Source organism: Semicossyphus pulcher, unplaced genomic scaffold (genome assembly GCF_022749685.1).
Source record: "Semicossyphus pulcher isolate SPU_LCO1_2020_fin unplaced genomic scaffold, fSemPul1.0.p SCAF_8, whole genome shotgun sequence".
Taxonomy (NCBI): Eukaryota; Metazoa; Chordata; class Actinopteri; order Labriformes; family Labridae; genus Semicossyphus; species Semicossyphus pulcher.
This window is the reverse complement of record NW_027211759.1, coordinates 9,332,000-9,350,858: the sequence shown is the minus strand read 5'-3', so window position 1 is coordinate 9,350,858 and position 18,859 is coordinate 9,332,000. Positions and strand designations below refer to the sequence as shown.

General features: G+C 42.9%; 1 protein-coding gene across 2 annotated transcripts in view; it reads right to left on the bottom strand.

Moving 5' to 3' along the window:
* The window catches only part of pparab (peroxisome proliferator-activated receptor alpha b), a 31,641-nt gene extending 20,648 nt beyond the window's left edge, over window positions 1-10,993 (bottom strand). For both annotated transcript variants that reach the window (XM_069687182.1, XM_069687183.1), the window contains exon 1: window positions 10,837-10,993. The gene's annotated coding sequence lies outside the window, so the exon portion shown is untranslated. The remainder of the gene's footprint in view (window positions 1-10,836) is intronic.
* Window positions 10,994-18,859: the final 7,866 nt, after the last annotated feature.

Genomic DNA, 18,859 nt, shown 5'->3' with positions numbered 1-18,859 from the left:
CCTGTGAGTGGGCCGCTTCACCGAGCTACTTACTCTACAATAAACTTGTAATACTGAATGGACGCAGTGTGAGCTCTACTAGGATAAAGCAAACCTCTTTAGCATTCAGCCTCTAGCTCCTGACCCTCAGGTCTTCCTTTAGAGGACATCCTGTTTCATACTCTCACTTCACTCAGCACTGTCTCATTATAATACTGCTTCAGGGGGGGAAATAAAGACTCCCGTTGGCTACAGCATGACTAACATGCTTGCTGTCTATTCAGATAAACACTCATTAAGTGAAGAAAGTTATTATCTGGTGGTAAGATGAGACACACTTTGGCTTGCAGACGCTTTAAAAAAGAGATGAGCAACACTTCTGTGTTCGCACATATTCAGTTACACAATCCAGATATAGGACAATGTAAAGTGGACTAAATATATCAGGGTTGTGTCAACACACACCCATTGCACGCATGACTTTCTATTTGAAAAACATACATGACACAAGTCCTCTTTTGAACTTGTGACCCATACCAGCAGCTACGAGACGCTGGCCCAAGCTAACCTCTGTTGCCAGCAACATACAGCACGAGAATATAAACACACAGAGCCGCTTGGCAGCAGACGACTCATGTATTGAGGGGGAGAAAGAGAGAGACACGGGAGGGTGGAGAGGAATGTCAGTTACCCTACATTACAGGGTCTTTATCAGCGATGTGAGAGAGAGCGAGCAAGTGAGGCAAAGAGAGAGAGAGAGAAAGAAAACAGGGGTTCCTACAGCAACAGCAAGCTTTTGTCCCTTAGGTCAAGACCTCTCATGTGCTCACTCAACCAAGCCTGCTGGGGGCACCGCGCACACTGAGGGGAAGATGAGCAAGGTCATACGTGTTTGTGTGGGTTAGGGTTGGGGTCCAAAAAGGGGAGGAGTGGGGGTTGCATTGACAAAAGGCTGCTAACCACGAGCCTGCAAGGTCGCCATGATGGTGCCATGGCAATGCCGTCACACGGATCACGCTTTGAAATCAGCGTAGGAGGGCGAGCAGCAGGCATGTGAAGAACCGACTTCCACTGGTGTTCAATCTCTCATCAAAATCAATGAATCCCATTATAGACTGGAGTATTAGCAAGTCTGATCCAGCGACCACAGGGCCGGATGTATGAGGAGAGCATAAATAATCCATACAGTCCGATGGATTTCTGCACAGTTGCTCAGCATGTGCACCCAGCCCCCCATGTTATGCTCATCCATCGCAGCCAAGACAGACAGGCCATGAAGCTGCTGGTAAGCCCCGGCTGAGGCAGATCAACACACCCTGAACGTGACCACCAGACTCCTGCTCTTCAAACAGGAAAGGACACAGAATAGTGAGAAGTTAGTTTGCACAGCCACCTGAGACCTTCGGGAACATGATGCACAAATTACCTGCACTGTTGAGCTGACTGTAATGATATCCATGCCTGAAGAAGAAATGCACTTAAAGGGGGTCGGTTGCCTGATCTTGTTCGCAGCTCTAAACCCTCACAGTCTTCACCTGAAACATTTTTGAGAGTTATAGCAATACCAGGGTTGGACTGATCTGCTGCTATGATGTATAAGCATGGAATGAAAATCAACTTGTTCCACCACCAACTAAAATTGTTCCGATACTGATACCGATACCAATACCATAAACAAATAGCCCCACCCCCAAAAAATCACCTGGTTTCGGGTAAGAGTGTGATGGTAATTTAAGCTAGCAAAATGTCAGTAATCAATTTTCTCCACCAATATTTAGTATCAGATATCAGCCAATACCAAAGTCTGAGTATCAGAAATTGGTATCGGGAAGGATACCAATTTCAATGTCCACAACTGTAGCCTACAACAGCAGCGAGTTGCTAGTGGTGACTGTAAGGAAGTAGTCAGCAATTTGGCTTTTTGTTTCCTACAGGGTTAGTAGCATAGGCCGATACAGGAGTTAAGGTATGGTAATTAAATAAAAAATGGTATCGGGACACCTCCAACACTGCCTAACCATTGTCCTAACTCTGAGGCTTCCAAAATGCCTTCCAAAAACATCAAGGAAGAAGACAACAAACGGCAAAGAGCGTGTACAGATAAAGCTGGCAGCACACCAAGTCATTAGAGGTGTGTACGGGCTTGTCTCGCCAATGTGTGGAAAACAAACTGTCAAGGCCAGAAGAACATATCTTGGTAGCTCACATAGAATTTGTCTGTGGTGTAGGAATAAACCAGCATTGCGAATTGTGTCTAAAATGTATTTTTCAAAGAGTGCTTGTAAAGAATGTGAACTCAATATCATTTAAGTAAGCAAAACACTGAGACCCTACCTTCCTCATCCAACACTTGAAGTCTTCCATGCAACTTGACATCCAGCTCTTTCCAAGAGTGTGTACGGCCATTCAGTGTGTGTGTGTATCCACAGGTTAATGGTTAATCCACCCAACCTGTGGTCTGAGTGCTGACAGGCCTGTAAGAACACGGGCCCCAGGGGGCATAACGGTGGTCTTAGAGCAGTAATATGGGCCGATGGGGACGTCCCGCCAGCTCCGCCTGTCCATTTGTCTGAAGAGTTCACTCTATAAGCTCAGGCTGGACCGTGCCCACAGTGTAAACACTCGAATGAATCCTTATCACTCAGGGCTGATACGCTGGCCGGCGCCCTCTTATCATTATGGAGATTGACCAAAGTACAGGCCGGGGAAGTGATTGACGTTGGACTTTAGCTGCAGTCTGACACAGAAGAGACATATGACTGCTAACAGTTCAATCATGCTGTTATCACCTCATTTACTTTGCGATTTCAGGGTCAATGACAGCGAAATGTACAACACACAACACATTTTCTTGGAATGTCAAAACAACTCCACTTGCAAAGTTAATCTTAGTTGATCACCACAAACATTAGGTCATCACTGGGTTTTGCCAATATTACATACGTAGTCCTGACCAAAACAAAGGCTTGATGTAATGGGTTACACAAATCAAGAGTGGTAGATGTTCATATCCTACAGAAAGTTCTGGTTGGCAAAATGTGAAGCTGTGATACATAGCAACGATTTAAGTTCAAAGTTCCTTCTTGACCTTGGAAACAGCTGTGGAGAAAACAAGCTCCATCTAGTAGATGTGCTGAAAGAAGATCAAGCAGACAAGATAAGCATGAGCAAATGGGAGTGAATGGTAGACGATTAGAAGCCGATAATAAAAATCATTTTGTAAAGCCAAGTCTGCCACTGGGACAGCCGTATGGGAGCTACTTTACCCAATACATTTCGTATTTTTCACTTTTTCTATCCAACTCATGGGGAAAGACGTGTTACTCAAGATGAGCTCTTGCTTTTGGATCGAGTTGAGAAATAAAACAGTAACTTACATAAACCCCAGTGGACCCTGACCTCTGCATTGAGCGCGTTCGGTGTCTAAAATAATAATTTGATGTCTAAACACGCTCACAAGACGCAGACAATGCGATCTGACTATAAAACGCTGCAGAAGGTGCAATGTGACAGTGTATCACGTTACCTCAAAGGTCTGTGGTGACCTGGCCCCTTCACTCTGGCTGTTTAAAGGACGTCTGTGCGTGGTGGGAAGTGTGCCTGATGCGCGTGTGTGTGTGTGTGTGTGTTTGTGTGTGTGTGGAGCCAAAACAAGATCATGCAAAGTTACAGTGACATCCTCATTGGGACAAAAAATTAAATAAAAGCAACAACGGGACATGGTTGTCAATGTTGGGGAGGGGGGGATTAGCAAATCTAAAATTAGACGCATGGACCTGGTTGTTTTGACTGCACACCACACTGACTCACTCCAGTCATGACCTCAAATGAAGCTACGTGTTTCCTGTTTACTTTTTTAAACATAAATGTGGCTTTATCCTACATGCATGCATTGCCTTTCTTCTGAAGTTTCACTTGACCAGCCGCCAAATATTTGTGTCTCTTATAGCTGCATGGGATGAGGCCTACTCTTAGTTACTAAAAAGTCTCTGTTTTCTGCTTTGGTGGAGAACATCAGGTCATATGAAGAAACCACACAGCTGCTGTGCAACCCTGACCTGCAGTTTAGTCACAAGCTCCCCCAGTGTGTACGACACATTTACAGCCTAACGAATGGCAGGCTGGATGCTCCCCGCTGATAAAATCACCGATTTCTAACAACACTGTGGTTAAGCAACACCTCATTTGGTGCCAAATGTTTGCTGCCGGCTGCCACTTTGTGCTTATTTCTAAACCAGTCACAAGGATCAAGGAGGCAACCAAGGCAACCTCCCTGCAGTGCGTTCAAACTGTAAGTATCAGAGTGGGGAAAGTGCTGCAATCTTTTCCAGCTGCTTTATCGTTTAACAGGTTTAGGCCGGGGTGACGAGACAGCAAGCAGCACATGCACGTAATAAACCGGGCAAACAACACCATGAGTCACCTACACTTGTTTATGATCTATGCTATTATTGTACTGGGTTTATTAAATTAGCTACGCTTGATGGATTTTCCTCTGTTTGGATACTGATGTGCTGATTTACAGCTACTGCTGCATGGTAACACAACACAATACTGTACAAACAAGTACTCGGGTAAACTTAGGCTGTAGCTAAAGAATCCAGCTAAAAACTACTGGTGAAACCATGGCTAATAGCGGCAAAAAAAGCTCCCTTTCCATTGCTTAATAAGTCACACACCACCGGGTAAGTAACGGAAAAGGAGACTGTCTCTGCATTGATTCCATTGCGCAGCTTTTGTACACTGGACTGCATGGGAAAGCGACTACTCGGGTAATAGTTTGAGCAATGGGACGAGTAATCTGTAAGAGGAAATTGTGCAATTGCATCCCTAATAGTTAGCATTTTCTACTCAATACCATGTGAACATACAGTACATACATACAGTACATACATATGGTTATATGGCTTTGAAATCCACATCTTTCAGATTGAACATAGTGTCCAAGTGTGCTATAAATGGTTACAAATTCATATTCAGGAAGCAGTCATGGTGCACGTTCCCCCCTAAAAATAAAACACATCATCTGCACAATGTAAATATCAGGACAGGTGCCAAAGAGAAGGGAATGTTCAAGTGACTCTATGCTGTTCAACCAGTTGTTCTCTCCTCTGAGCTGCTGCCAGCATACAATACCTTCGTCCCCTGTGGAACAGGGACACCGGGACGGACAGAGCTTTTAACCTCTCGCCTAGTGAACTTGGACTAACCACCTTGTGTGCAATGCTGCCAAGCACTTTAGACACTGTGGCTTGATTTAGAAGGGACAATACATGTGCTACAACATAGCAGGGGTGATTCAGGTTCTTAGTATAATGCTAGATGTGTAGAGGCGCCCTGGGAGAACTCTTATGCAACAAGTTGAAATGATAATGTTGATCATTGATCATCCAGAATCAGGCAAGAATAGACATGTTTGTTTGCTCATACTTTCATGAATTTAGTAATTGTATAATCTGACCACTAAAGATGGGAATTTTCTCTATTTTCTGACAGTTTATAGAGGAGACAACTGATCAGAACAATAATCTACGGATAATCAACAGTCAAAATAATCCCTCTAATTTAAAAAAAGCACGAGGAAGGGAAGACTTCAACACACTCCATCTTTGGCCCAAACTATCTTTGCGCTGAGGCGTGCTTGTTGTCTGGGAGTTTCTGCATCTGGAAAACAACAGAGCGAGGAGTGCCAGAGTGCAGAAATCACCAAAGAACTGGGATGAGAACAACATGAAGCTGGGAGCGTTTCTCTCTCCGCTCAGACAGCTGTGTGGATCTTGTTACATTTTCCAGCATGACACTGGAGTCCTGAGTTCCCCTTTTCTGGCTGCCAAACCAGCCTACGTGTTTGTGGGGAGGCGTGCAGCACACAGGCCCTGGGACAGAGTAAAGCTAATTTGCTACTGTAGTGGGATTACTGGGTGCGACAAAAAACCCCAGATGCACTTAAGGCTTCCATACATGCACGTAAACACATCTTGACAAGGGTGTTTATAGCAATGGCATTTATTTAGTCTATACACAAACTTGGCCATCACCTCATAAAATTTAACCAGTGCCATCGTTAAACACACAAAAGTCTGGTTATGTTGCTTCAAATGAAGAACTGTCAGAAATAACTATCCTCATCTGCGACAAATCTTTGCCCTGCTCCGATCTTTGGCACTCATCTGTAGGGCTTCCCCCTAAAAAACTAAGTTTCCAATCATCAGTCGTGAAGACCCCCAATCAACTGGCATTTGTCTGTTGCGTCATTGTACAAAACCATACCTTACCTACAACGCTGCAAGCTGGAATCTTCACAAAACGTGTCTTGAACTGTCTTCATTAAGGTTTCTTCAACGCTCTTCTTCAGTGGTCACAGGACATCAGGAAGATGAACTAACTGAACTCGGCTGGTTTCTTCCATCAGTGTTTATCATTTAGAATGTTTTTACCAAACTGAATTATCTACTCAAGTTGCATCCTCTCCAAAACAAAAGGAGCAGGTAAAGCAGTTTGACATTCAAAATCCGTCTCTCTGATGCTCTTAGGTGGACGTCAGGGCCCTAACTTTAGCTCACGAGCTGATTAAAACCCAACATCCTGCAAACTTATTTAGCTAAAAACGTGCATCTTAAGGGTAACACATGAGACTCATGTAGGCTGAGCTACAAAGTAATGAGGGGCTATAACAGCTTTTCAATTTTCATACTTGTGTCAAAGAGCTCTGTTACTACAAAACAAGCAAATCAGATGAATTCAGCAAAGACACTGTTCTTTGTTACACCTAATAATTACGTAGTAAAAAGAGGATAAACCCGATGGAGATATTTGTGTCTGAGCTGAAAAACAGGGGGCTTCGTCAGTAATGGAATTAGAGTGCAAGTGTCGATAAGACCAGGACTAGGTCACTGACGTGGATCAGACTTGTATTGCCTCCACAAACAGACGAACAGGGTGACAAACAGGAAGTTGAAGAGATGTCTTTGTCACATAAGCAGACCATGATACGTGGAGACAAAGAGGTTGTGGTAGGGTTAGGGTACTCGTGTCGAGTCCTCTTACGGTTTGACATACAAATTCAGCTTACATATAGCATCTCCTCGATCATTAGCACAGACAATCTCCTCTCCAGAGCTGCTTACAGTAAGTCTGGCTGGAGGACCTCAATCCTATTCAACCCAGAAGGACTTTACGGTAAGGAAGGCTCTGAGGGGAATAGACCCGGCTCCGAGTGAAGGTCAAACCTGGATGATAGAGGGCACAAGATGCACAACAAACAGACCACAACACTGACCACAGACAGGCAGAAAGGACCACGCTAGGAATGAAAATAGCACTGAGTAAATAAACTGGGTTGGTGTGGGTGTCCTACTACAGGTAAGCAACAATAGTGTGAAATTTGATCCACGAAGTTGGGTTTAAAGAACACATCCATGAGGATGAAGGCTTATCTAATGCCAAAACACCAGTTAGTTGTTTATGAGGAGGGATTTTTTACAACTCTGGGAAGTAACCACACTGTTATTTTACCCTCAATTTCCATTTCTGAAAAGGAAAGTGAGGAATTAAAATGTTTCCGCTGGATGCTGTTTCATTCGTTTTGGCATAAGTTGAACTCTTTTGCTGGAGTCCTCCAAGGAACCCCGTGGTGCCAATTCAGTGGCCTCAATGACGTGAATGAGGAGGTGGCATTTTCTGAGCACTAATGGTGGTTTGCATGCAGACTCCAGCCGTCCAATCAAACGCTTCTTGGATCTTCAAACTGTGTCTCAACCTCCTTCCTTAACGCCTTTTCAGTGTCTGGAATGTTGCCATATTTCCTGTCTTCAACTGAGCGCAACACCATGAATTCACCCTAAGTTGAACCCCATTATTATAATTCGATTGATTCTCATATCTTGCCTCATTGTGCGTAAATCGGTGGCCTTTTTAATCCGTGTTCGAGATCAGACATTTGGAACAGCCTGTATATGTGATGGGATCTACCTGGTACGCACAGTTTGTTTCAAGCATACCCGGGCCTACATTCCCCAGCACACGACCCGCTTCCTGTTTCTTTCAGTTGCCCTTACAGGTGAGAAATACCAGAAGGGCTCTTGACCCTGAAGGGTCGATAACAAGGCAGTCATACCAGTGATCCTTGTCAGTGAGTGTCTACAAGAAGTGGAAGAACCTTCCAGAATTCCGTTCCGCAAAACAATTTTTAATGTTGGATGTTTGGATCGCAGACACAGACGTCTCTTACACATTCTCTCCTAACTTTGCACATTTTTTCCACTGCTCTTCCATCATCAGTGATGCAGGGACCTGAGAAATAGGTCAGTAGAACTGGCTTCTTGTTGCTAAGCATTCTCACAAAACATCTCTTTTAGTCTCCAGACAGAGACAAATGATAACATCTCAAGACCGTGCAGTTGAGAGCAGAACCTGAATGTCCTGTTTGAGGAGAAAACTCTGCCTTTCACTCTCTTCTTGTCTCTGCCTTTGTTTGTCTGTCACTTCAGGCTGTGACTGCAGCTCAGCACAAGCAGATTACAAGTCTCAGGTTCCTGCAGACAAAACTGTCAGAGTGCAGCAGCACAGCTGGACAACTCGGTAGGGCAAGTTCCCTTAAGGCCAACTCGAAAGAAGCACAAACGGTTTTTTTCCCAGAAACATTTTTCATGCATGGTGCATGAGAGATAAGGGTATCTTAAATGCATTGTGTCCCTCTGATTACAATAGTGAGGTTTTAAGATGAATAACAAGCACAGACAAGTTGCCAGTTGTGTAACATATTGCGGGAACATTTACTTCTTTACCTTTGCTTATTTTCTAAGTAGCAGTGACACTTAACCACACCCGCTTGGTATTCACTATAAGTTATTTGAGGTAACTATTTGATCAGGGCTTGGTGTGCTGATTCAGATTTTATCTCTTGACACATTTTTAGCCCATGAAGTGATTTATACTTCAGACTTAAGAGGGATTTTGCTACACAAATAAAAAAGATACCATCCCTCTGAGTCTGCGCCAAACATCACACGATTATTAACAGATTTTTAACCACACTCCCCAGGCTGATAAGGTGAGTAAAAATGGTTCTGAGTGAGGACCTTTGATCCCGAGGTAAATGCCACGTCAATGTGGAGACGGTCTCTAAGGGTTAGCAAATAGAAAGGGGCTCATGTAAAAGCCAAGTACACAGAGGGCTGAGTTTTACCTCGATGTGTTTACACCTGGACTGCAGAATGAAGAATCTGCCTTCAGGTGACCGCCAAAGTGTCGCTTTTAGGAAACTTGTAGGAAAAGACATTGCCCTCGAGTTGCAACTAAGTCTCTTTTATGTGCGTTTAAAACACAATCAAACCTTCAATCACCACATATCAGTCAGAAGCCACTGTGGTATCTGGTCAGTCCTGATGTCATCTTAAACTGAACGCAGTAAACATTCCACAAGCCGGAGTTTGGTGCTAAAACAAGCATTACTTACAAAAATAAAAGCTGTGTTGAAGGCTTTTACTTTGGAAACCCTTAAAACATTTCTGGTCTCGTTGTAGGCATTTTAATTTAAAACAAATAGGCAAGCCGGTTACTCGAGTAAACAACTTAAATTACACATAAGTAAGAAGACCAGCTGCATTCCTATATTGTTTAGGGTAATGGGACAGGTACAGCAGGATTTGGATCGAATTTCACCGCCACACAACAGGAAATGAGCACTGCGAGGTCGTATGGTTTCTATAGAAAGACAGAATCTGTGGTTGAGATGCAGAATGACACGCTGAACTTATGTGCATCTGCAGAACTCTGTGCAACAGTGTAGAGGTATATAAAGAGTGAGGTAACAATCATGACATGGTAAATAACTACAGTTTAATATTTGAGAGAAATTAATAAATGTCTAATTACGTAACAGATCTATTATGACACACCACTGTTAGCTATGAACACACATGGACAGACAGAGACACTGAGATGCCTCAGGGTTATTTAAGCTGTTACTTCACAGCACCTGCAGCTACATATTAACCACCGCTTCACCCATTCATGTAAGCCCTTTGACACTTTTCAGCGAAGCGTTTCAGCTTCAGAAAGGGCGATAAGAGCTAATCAAAATATGGGATATCCAGGCAATATTTCAAGCATGTCTTGTGAGTTATTGTAACTTCCCTGGTTCAAGTCCAGACCTTTGATGCACGTCATTCTCTACCTCTGCAGCCTAATAAAGGTGAACAATGTTAAATGCACTTCAAAGAAAACGTTTTAAATTGAATAACTTGTTACCAGCAACAATAGTGATCGAGCATGAAGCTCCTTGAAACACTTTGGGAACAATATTTACACTTAAGATGCCATATGCAGGTGTTCTGCAGGTGTTTCTAGTAATTGGAGAACACTGTGTCTCCATGTGCTTAGAACCTCATTGAAGCTGTATTTGCATTAAGTCTTGACGTCTGCTGTCCTTATAGTAACCGTTGCATGGCAGAGGCCGTGAAAATAAACACTAATAAGCAATCCACAGCTTCTTCATGAGTGTCATTAGAGTAAAATGGTGCACAAAGTAGCCCTTATGTTAGATGCATGGTTCATGTGTGAATAGAAGTGTTGCCTATTGATGAGAAGTCCCACTTTAGCTGCGCAGGCGTGCAAACTGAAATCAGATTAGCCTGCCTCGATACAATAACAATGATCCTATAGCATAAAACTGGGCAGAAATTATCAATATACCCCAGTTGCACGTGCAGTACATATCTGAAGGTGTATAAAAGTGGACATCACGCGCTGTTTCTAGGCTGCAACCATCTCTGTGCACCAAATTCCCCCACAGAGTCTCTGAGGTGCAGCAGGAGGGTCTATTTCTTAGATAAAAGGCAGAATGAAGATATTTACCTTGGAATAGACAGCCCAATCCGAAGCAGCCATATCCTCGGAAATCTCGCTGGGGTGAGGAAGGCTCGGTGAGAGATCGAGAGAAGAGCAAGGAGGGAAGAAAATAGTCCCCGACCCCAACCACGTCCTTGTTTGTTTCCCAACAGCGCTGCCGCTGTCAAAAATCCCCCACCATGTCCATACAAAGCAGAGCCGCGGAGCTCACACCCGCAGGAAGTGACGTCATGACTGACAGCTGGTGGAGGGAAGGCGCACACCCCCATGACACACCTATAGTTTCAGCGAATAAAAAGAGTGCAGCCGTTTTTTCCTTGAGACGGACGCCCCCTAACCATGTTGACAGCGAGGGGGACCGGAAACAGATTGTTCTGCTAAAAGTGCTCCACGCGCGTTTTTTGCAGAGTTAAGCTTCAACAAACACCGAGCAAAGAAAACAGGCACGGGCTGCAGAAACAGAGAGTTTGACTGTATGACTGATGACTGACTTCAGTGCGATAATCATCTACAAGGATGCAGAACTGAACGAATACAAGCGGGTAAAGTTTGCATACCCTCACTCTGTCCTCACATGACCCTCCCTGGGTCATCCAAGTGTTTCCTTCTCCCTTTCTCCGAATTCAATGCAATTTTATTCACTTCATTGGAGCTTAAAGGGCACGAAATACAACATGTCACCAAAGCATTAGCATAAAAAAGAAAAATATTCATGTAATTAATGCATAAAAAGAAGTGATGTATAAAAAGAGAAACAGTTACTGAACACTTAAAAAATGCTGCAAAACAGGAAGGAGGAAGTCCTGATTATATTTATAATTAAATGACAAGCGGTTATCTCAGAACTAGGATACATTTAATAGACAGAGTTAGGAGTAGCTTTGAGGGCATTTGACTACATATTTACATATGGGGAGATACACAGCTTGCTACACAAAGGCTTTAAAGAGTTGTAATATATGTCCTTCATTTAGGATTTTTATTTAATGAAGTCACATAAGTATAACGTAATGCAGAATGACCCCTAACATTGTTGCTTTTGTATAAACAACCTTTTCCTTTAAAAGTTTTATTGACTTATGAAGTTCCATGAAGTAGAAGAGAAGTAGAGAAGGTCTCTTTTCCCATTGCCAGTGGAGTATCCTGCTTTCGGTCTCTTTTCCGCTGCGTCACCTTCTGACGTCACAAACGCGCCTGAAACAGGGTTAGTAAACAGTGAAGATGTTACTGTGGTTAGGTCTTTATTGCATCTATTACTCATTCAGTCTGTGTATCAAACTCGGCGCCAACAAATTTGGAGCGATGGACGGAGACGGGAGGAATCTGTAGCTGAGATGACAAGGAGTCGCAGAAGTTACCGATTGAGCATATAGCATCGGCGTCGGACAGGGAGCGCAGATTAGTGTGTCGACACGGGTTTTGTGTTCCCATCATTACCAATTGGAGCCGAGGCGATAATTACCCGGGTCTGCTGCAGAGTCATTTGACCCGGGTCTGAATGCCTATTGAAGCCTTTCCCAATAAGCAAAAAAGCCGGGTGTTAGCAGGTTTTTTGTACCAGAAATGTGTACTTAAGTATACTGTGTCCGGCACTGATTGTTCTATATTCAAGTCAGTTTGTTACTATAAGGGTTGCTTGTGGTCGTGCAAAGAATAGACAGTGGAAGGTACTCTTTTTACAGAAGTGGACAGGGCATATATCCCGTCTGCTTTAACTAACTTCTGTCAATAGGGATACTATGAGCGAGATTGTTCAACCACATGAACAGTTTAACTGAGGATTAATGAGCTATTAATGAGCACTTTTCTTCTTCTGCAAGAAGGAAAAAACTGGACTTCTGGGGAGAATTTAAATCTGGAAATTGATTTCTGTAGCATCACAAACCTGCATCTGCTTATGAACAACTATAAATGGTTTATTTCTTAAGGATTCCCTCCATCTGTCCGTTATCTTATCCTGTTCAGGGTCGGAGCCTATCCCAGCTGTCATTGGGCGAGAGGTGGGGTACACTGTGGACTGATCACCAGTCAATCACAGGGCTGACACATAGAGACAAGCTTTCATGCTCACACACTTTTGGGCAATATTGTAGAGTCACCAATTCACCCAACGAGCATGTCTTTGGACTGTGGAAGGAAGCCGGAGTACCCGGAAGTAACCTGCGCATGCACAGGGAGAACACGCACACAGAAGGGCCCACTTCGTTCGAATCAGGGTTCATACCTGAAACCTTCTTGTTGTGAGGCAACAGTGCATGTTTTAAGCTGAATATAATGCAGAAATATCTACATAACTTTTGTTTTAGATGTTAAACTGCTTGATGCAAGATGTCTCCTGTCTCCATTCCTAATATAAGTTCATTTTGGTTACTTTAGCATATGTTACTTGCATACGTGTCTTGTCATATGAAAACGACAGAAGTGAAGGGGTCTGACAAGATATTTCTTGATCAAACAATTCCCTGAAATCTGAGCACAAGGACCAAATCTTAAAAATACCACATGCTTTGGCAGCATGGTCCAGTTTATGACATGATGATCAGTGCGTGGTCCATCTAATTGTGTGGAAGAAAACCTCTCCAGGAGGATCACGAGGCAGCTGGAGAAAACATTGCGACACCAGGCCAAGTTTAGAGGGTTTCCAGTCAGACTGTTGCAATAAAGTGCACATTAATGAAGCAGCTCTTGTTTTCCCAGCTCGCGCCAGATGCTGAGTGTGCGATTGCATCTCTCCGCTCTCTTGTTTCCTCATCCCGCTCCCTGTCTTTGCTCCTCATCACATGCTGTCCACGTCTCTGGCTGAGCACAAGTGGGCGTCGCTCCACAGCTTGGCTCGAGGCCTGGGAGCAGATACTGGCTGTTCTGTGTGAGCCCTGGGACCACAGCGGACCCCTCATGACCTCAGCGCACACTCAGCAGTTACGTGCACAGTGGTGGTAGAAGTTATCTAAGCCGTTACTTAAGTAGATGAAGAATAAAAACCACAATGTAACATGTGTTGAAAGGATCTTTTATCTGTTATCTGAACATTAATGTTGTAGATGGTTGATGTGAAAGATATTTAACCATTTACTTTTTGATCTATAACAGGGCAACATATGCATACTTTATAAGCTTGAAGTCATAAGCACTAAAATCGATCCATCCATTTTCTATATTGCATATCCTGTTCATGGTCACGCGGGGGAATTCGGACCAGGAACCTAATTCTGGAAATAACACTGAACTACATCATTCAAAAAATTAGTTAAAAGTACAAGAGGACTTAAAAAGGACAACTTAAAATTTAGTAAATTGAGACCCTCTATGATTTGCAGTGTGATTCATAAGAATTTCTCCATGTAACATTCAAATGAAGAAACATTAAACTAGAGATGTAAAGCACCAGTATTTAATAATAATAATGATTATAAATTTTATTTATAAGCGCCTTTCAGGACACTCAAGGTCGCTGTACAAAAAACACAAACAAGAGTAAAAACACCAACAAGAGTAAAACAAACCAGATAAAATACATTAAGAGTGGGTGAGGGACAGTGCTTAGAGTTGGGGAGAGTAGGTGAGGCGGAACAGATGAGTTTTGAGATTCGATTTAAAGATGGGGAGGGTGGTGCAGTTTCGGAGGTCCGGTGGGAGAGAATTCAAGAGCTGGGGAGCAGAGCGGCTGAATGCTCTGGTCCCCATGGTGCTGAGGCGGGCAGGGGGTACGGTGAGGTGGATGGAGGAGGAAGACCGGAGGGTGCGGGATGGAGTGGCAATGTGCAGGAGGTCGGAGAGGTAAGGAGGGGCGAGGTTGTGAATAGATTTGAAAGTATACAGAAGGATTTTGTAGGTGATCCGTTGGTTGATTGGGAGCCAGTGGAGTTGCTGTAGGATGGGGGTGATGTGGTGGGAAGAAGGTGTTCTGGTGATGATCCGGGCGGCAGAGTTTTAAGATTTATCCAGAAATACTCATAAGGCCCCTGTGAGTGTTTTAGGGTAACATATGACATTGTAGCGTCCTGGGCGTGTTGAGACAGCCGCTGGGAGTTGTGGGACAATGGGCCTAAGTTTAATGTAGCAGAATATTCCTTTCATGTTATTGAGTTGTTGTATTAAATAATGTGTTCTGTTATTGTTGTTATAGCTGGCGTGCAGTTATGGAAACTTTCTCTGTTTAAAGCAAGCAAAGCACTGTTCAAAATCCTTACAGCTGTTCCAGTATGTTTGTTAGTACTGCTTGCTACAGTATTCTTTTTTGGTAAGTCTGACGTGTTTTGGTCAAAATTACAGATTTAAGCACTTCTGTAATCCAAAGTTGAGGTCTATTTAATAGCTTTCAATCATATCACATGATTTATATAAGCTGAAGGGGTTTGCGCAGGTCTCAAGATACCAGAGCAAACTTCACACTCCAGAAAAGATCATGTGTTCCCTGAGTTGGGGTCGGTTTGTCAAATAGTGTTTGGCAGTTAAATCTATAATAATGCATCTTATTTCATTACAGCCTCAGTGGTGGAGTCAGTCGTCTCTTCCCTGACTGCTACAGTCCACATGTCGAAGTGTCCTTGGGTAAGACACTGAAGAACACATTGCTCCCAAAGGCACAGACATTGGGTATGAATGTGCATGAATAAGTAGATTGGCACTAAGGCCTTTGCCATCGGTGTGTGAATGTGCGTGTAAAAGGGTGAATGTGACATGTAAGCGCTTTGAGCGGTCAGAAGACAAGAAAGCGCTATACAAGCACAGTCCATTTACCATTCCATACGCTGATCACATATTTTGTATTTAAATGTTAATTCGCAGTTGTCAAATAAACGCACTGGAGTAGAAGTTTAAATGGGAGAGCTCAGTTAAGTACAGTAGAGTTTGTAAAAGTAGAAGTACCTCAAAACATTGCATTTATCTATATTTAACCGCTGCAGTAGAGACTCAATGCAAACTCTACTCGATGAATCTCACAGATGTCAGCTGCAGAGCTTCTCCACATCCACGGTGATTCCTCCCCGTGAACAGCACATGGAGAAACATTAGACCCAGAAGCTACGGCTCGTTGCAACACGGCAGTCGGACACTAATGGGCTTCGGTCAAGACTTTCTGTCTGGACAGCAGCTGCTTTCTCAATCAGGGGGAGACGCAGACTGCTTTCCACATCCAGATAATATCATGACAAATGCCCCATTTGCTTACAGCATGTCTGTCCCTGAACTGAACCAGGCTGCAAGTAAAACACCATGAAGAGGCAAAAACCTGATGAAGTCATTTATGGGGGGGGAGATTTACTGCTTCACTGTTCATGGGTTTGGCTGCAAAACTGCAGAACTTAACATTTTTAATAAAGGAGAAAAAAAAGAATAATATGCCTGTGTTTGTCGTACTGTTGTTGAATACATATTCAAAGTGCATGAAGCCTTCAATGCAAACTCCAAGGCATGAACCTCATGACCCTGACTTTTTATTTTTTAATCTAATTCATCCATCAACTTCAGTCATATATAAACATGCAGCATGTCATAAAATAGCTTTTAGGTATTTGACTAACTAGCATATACATGGTGTGTCAAGGGTTAATATGATGACCCACTGAGGTTCAGTATGTGGGTCAATATTGACGATGAACAGCAGGCAGACCTCTGCTGCCCTCTAGTGTTGAGACACAGCAGGTTGCGGCTCCTTCACTTGTAGTCTAGATCCAGTTTTAAAGCACTTTTTAAAAAGTAAAATAGAAGCTTAATGACTCTGAAAAAGTGGACAATTTAGTGAAATACCTACAGCTGAATCGATGTTTGATAATGTTATTCATGTAGCATTTTTTCTGCCCTATCAAGACAAGGCAAGTTTCGTTATACAGTATAAGATAGAACTTTATTAATCCCCAAGGAAGTTCTTGTGCCAGATGGTTTCAAAGTTACAATAGTAAGTGAAATATAAAGTGTATAGAGATTAAATGACAAGACGCAGTGCCTACTGTCATAACAACAGTACAGTAAGATATTTAAAGAATAAAAATGAGTAAGAAAGTAATGGTGGCAGTTACATTGAAATAGCACATTTCAGCAACAAGGCACTTCAAAGTGCTTCACACAGGTCACCAAAAGCATCATGGCAAAGGGCAAAAGAGACACATTATCAGAGGGCATTTAAAAATGGTTAAAGGAAGCCTTTAAAAAGCCAAGAGACGATAAAATAAAAACAGCTATTATATAATAATACAGTTATATAATTTAAGAGTTAAAGTTACAGTGCAGTGTTATAAAATTAAAGTAGTAATTTATTAAAATAATTTGATAAAAAGCAGCTTGCAGAGTCTTGAATAATGTCTGTTATGAAATGTTATGTCAAATGTTTGTATTTCGTATCCTGTCATTAACTTTTATGTTGCACATGGAGCTGCTGTGATGCAACTTGACAATGAGGTAATATCTATTTATACAAACTGAACGCTGCCTCTCCGTGTTTGTCTCTGATTGCAGGGACAGACAGCAGGCCTGTCCCGGATGACCTGAGAGGTCAGGTCTGTTGTGTTTACATAAACAGAAAGAGTAGGCTCAACACCGTCTATTCTTAGACTTTAGTTTTCAAGGGGTAAAAAAAACAATAATGAAGTGATTTCCTGTGTAAGTATAGAGCTGCAATGATTAGCTGATTAATCAGTTGAAACATTACATAGCAGTGCTTTTGCAACAAATTTGACAATTTTTATCAGAAATAAACCATTACTTGGTTACAGCCTGTAAAAGTAAGAATGGGCCTCTTTTCCTGATCATATATTATAATAAATTGAATATCTTTGGGCTGCATGGTGGTGCAGTGGTTACATGCACTGTTACCTCATTAGCTGGCAGGTTCCTGGTTCGAATCCCGGTTCGGATGAGTGGGTCTTTCTGTGTGGAGTTCTCCCCGTGCATGCGTGGGTTTTCCCCGGGTACTTCAGCTTCCTCCCACAGTCCAAAGGCATGCTGGTTAGGTTCATTGTTGACTCTAAATTACCCATGAGTGTGAGTGGTTGTCTGTCTCTATGTGTCAGCCCCGTGATGGATGGATGAATCACCCTGGTTGACACATAATGAGCAGATTCATTAACAATTAAAATACCTGTTGGTTGCATCCCTAAGAGTGGACAGAAATAACTTTAATAGTCACAATGTGGTGAAAGAAAATGAAGGACTTTATATGAAGAATATTAAATGAGCGTCCACTAGGTGGCGCTTCTGCCACGTCTTTAAGTAAGCGCGGCCTGAAAGCTGCTGTTGTTGAATTTGTGATGCTCAATTAGACTAAAATAGTTTCTGTGTGAAGAAAATGAAATGTGACTATGGAGGAAAAATACTGAGATTAGTGTGCTTGAACAAATTATTTCATTTCCTCGGCCTACATTTAAAGCTGAACGTTACATTTCATAATCACCATAACACAGATTAATGTGTCTGAATCTATTTAGACACAGGCTCAGCTTTGCCTCATTTCAGCAGATGCACTCTGCTCGGCCTGCCCACACAGAGCCCTCAATCCTATCCACTTACATTCAATCAATAACACTATTCCATTTATACAGCCATGACATCATATGAAGGCTTAGAAAAGCAGCGCTGCGAGGGTTATTCTCGTCAAATTCCTGGCAACTTTGTATAAAACAACAGTGCGTTATTGAATTGTGACTCATGTGTTGCAGAGTGAGTCTCAGAAGCTTTTCATTAGCTCCTTATTGCATGGGAACACAAGATCCCAGGGTGGACGTGGAGGCTTTCTGCAATGATTTTGGTGAAGCGACGCGGCAGGAGGAGATGAAGGATGGCCTTTAGAGATGCAACCCAGGAGACATGATGCACACAGAGACATTGTCTCATCGGGGCTTAGTATTCAGCTCGCTTTGCCCTATAGCCAGGGCCAAGGCTCAAATCGATTCAATATGGCGGCTGGAGGGGGACGGCTACGCAATCGGTGCAGCCCACATACAAACACATCTGATACTGGTGTAGAGACATGGGATACAGTAGAGTTTAGGGTTATTTTCCCATGATGCAATGTTGTTGCACTGTCACATAA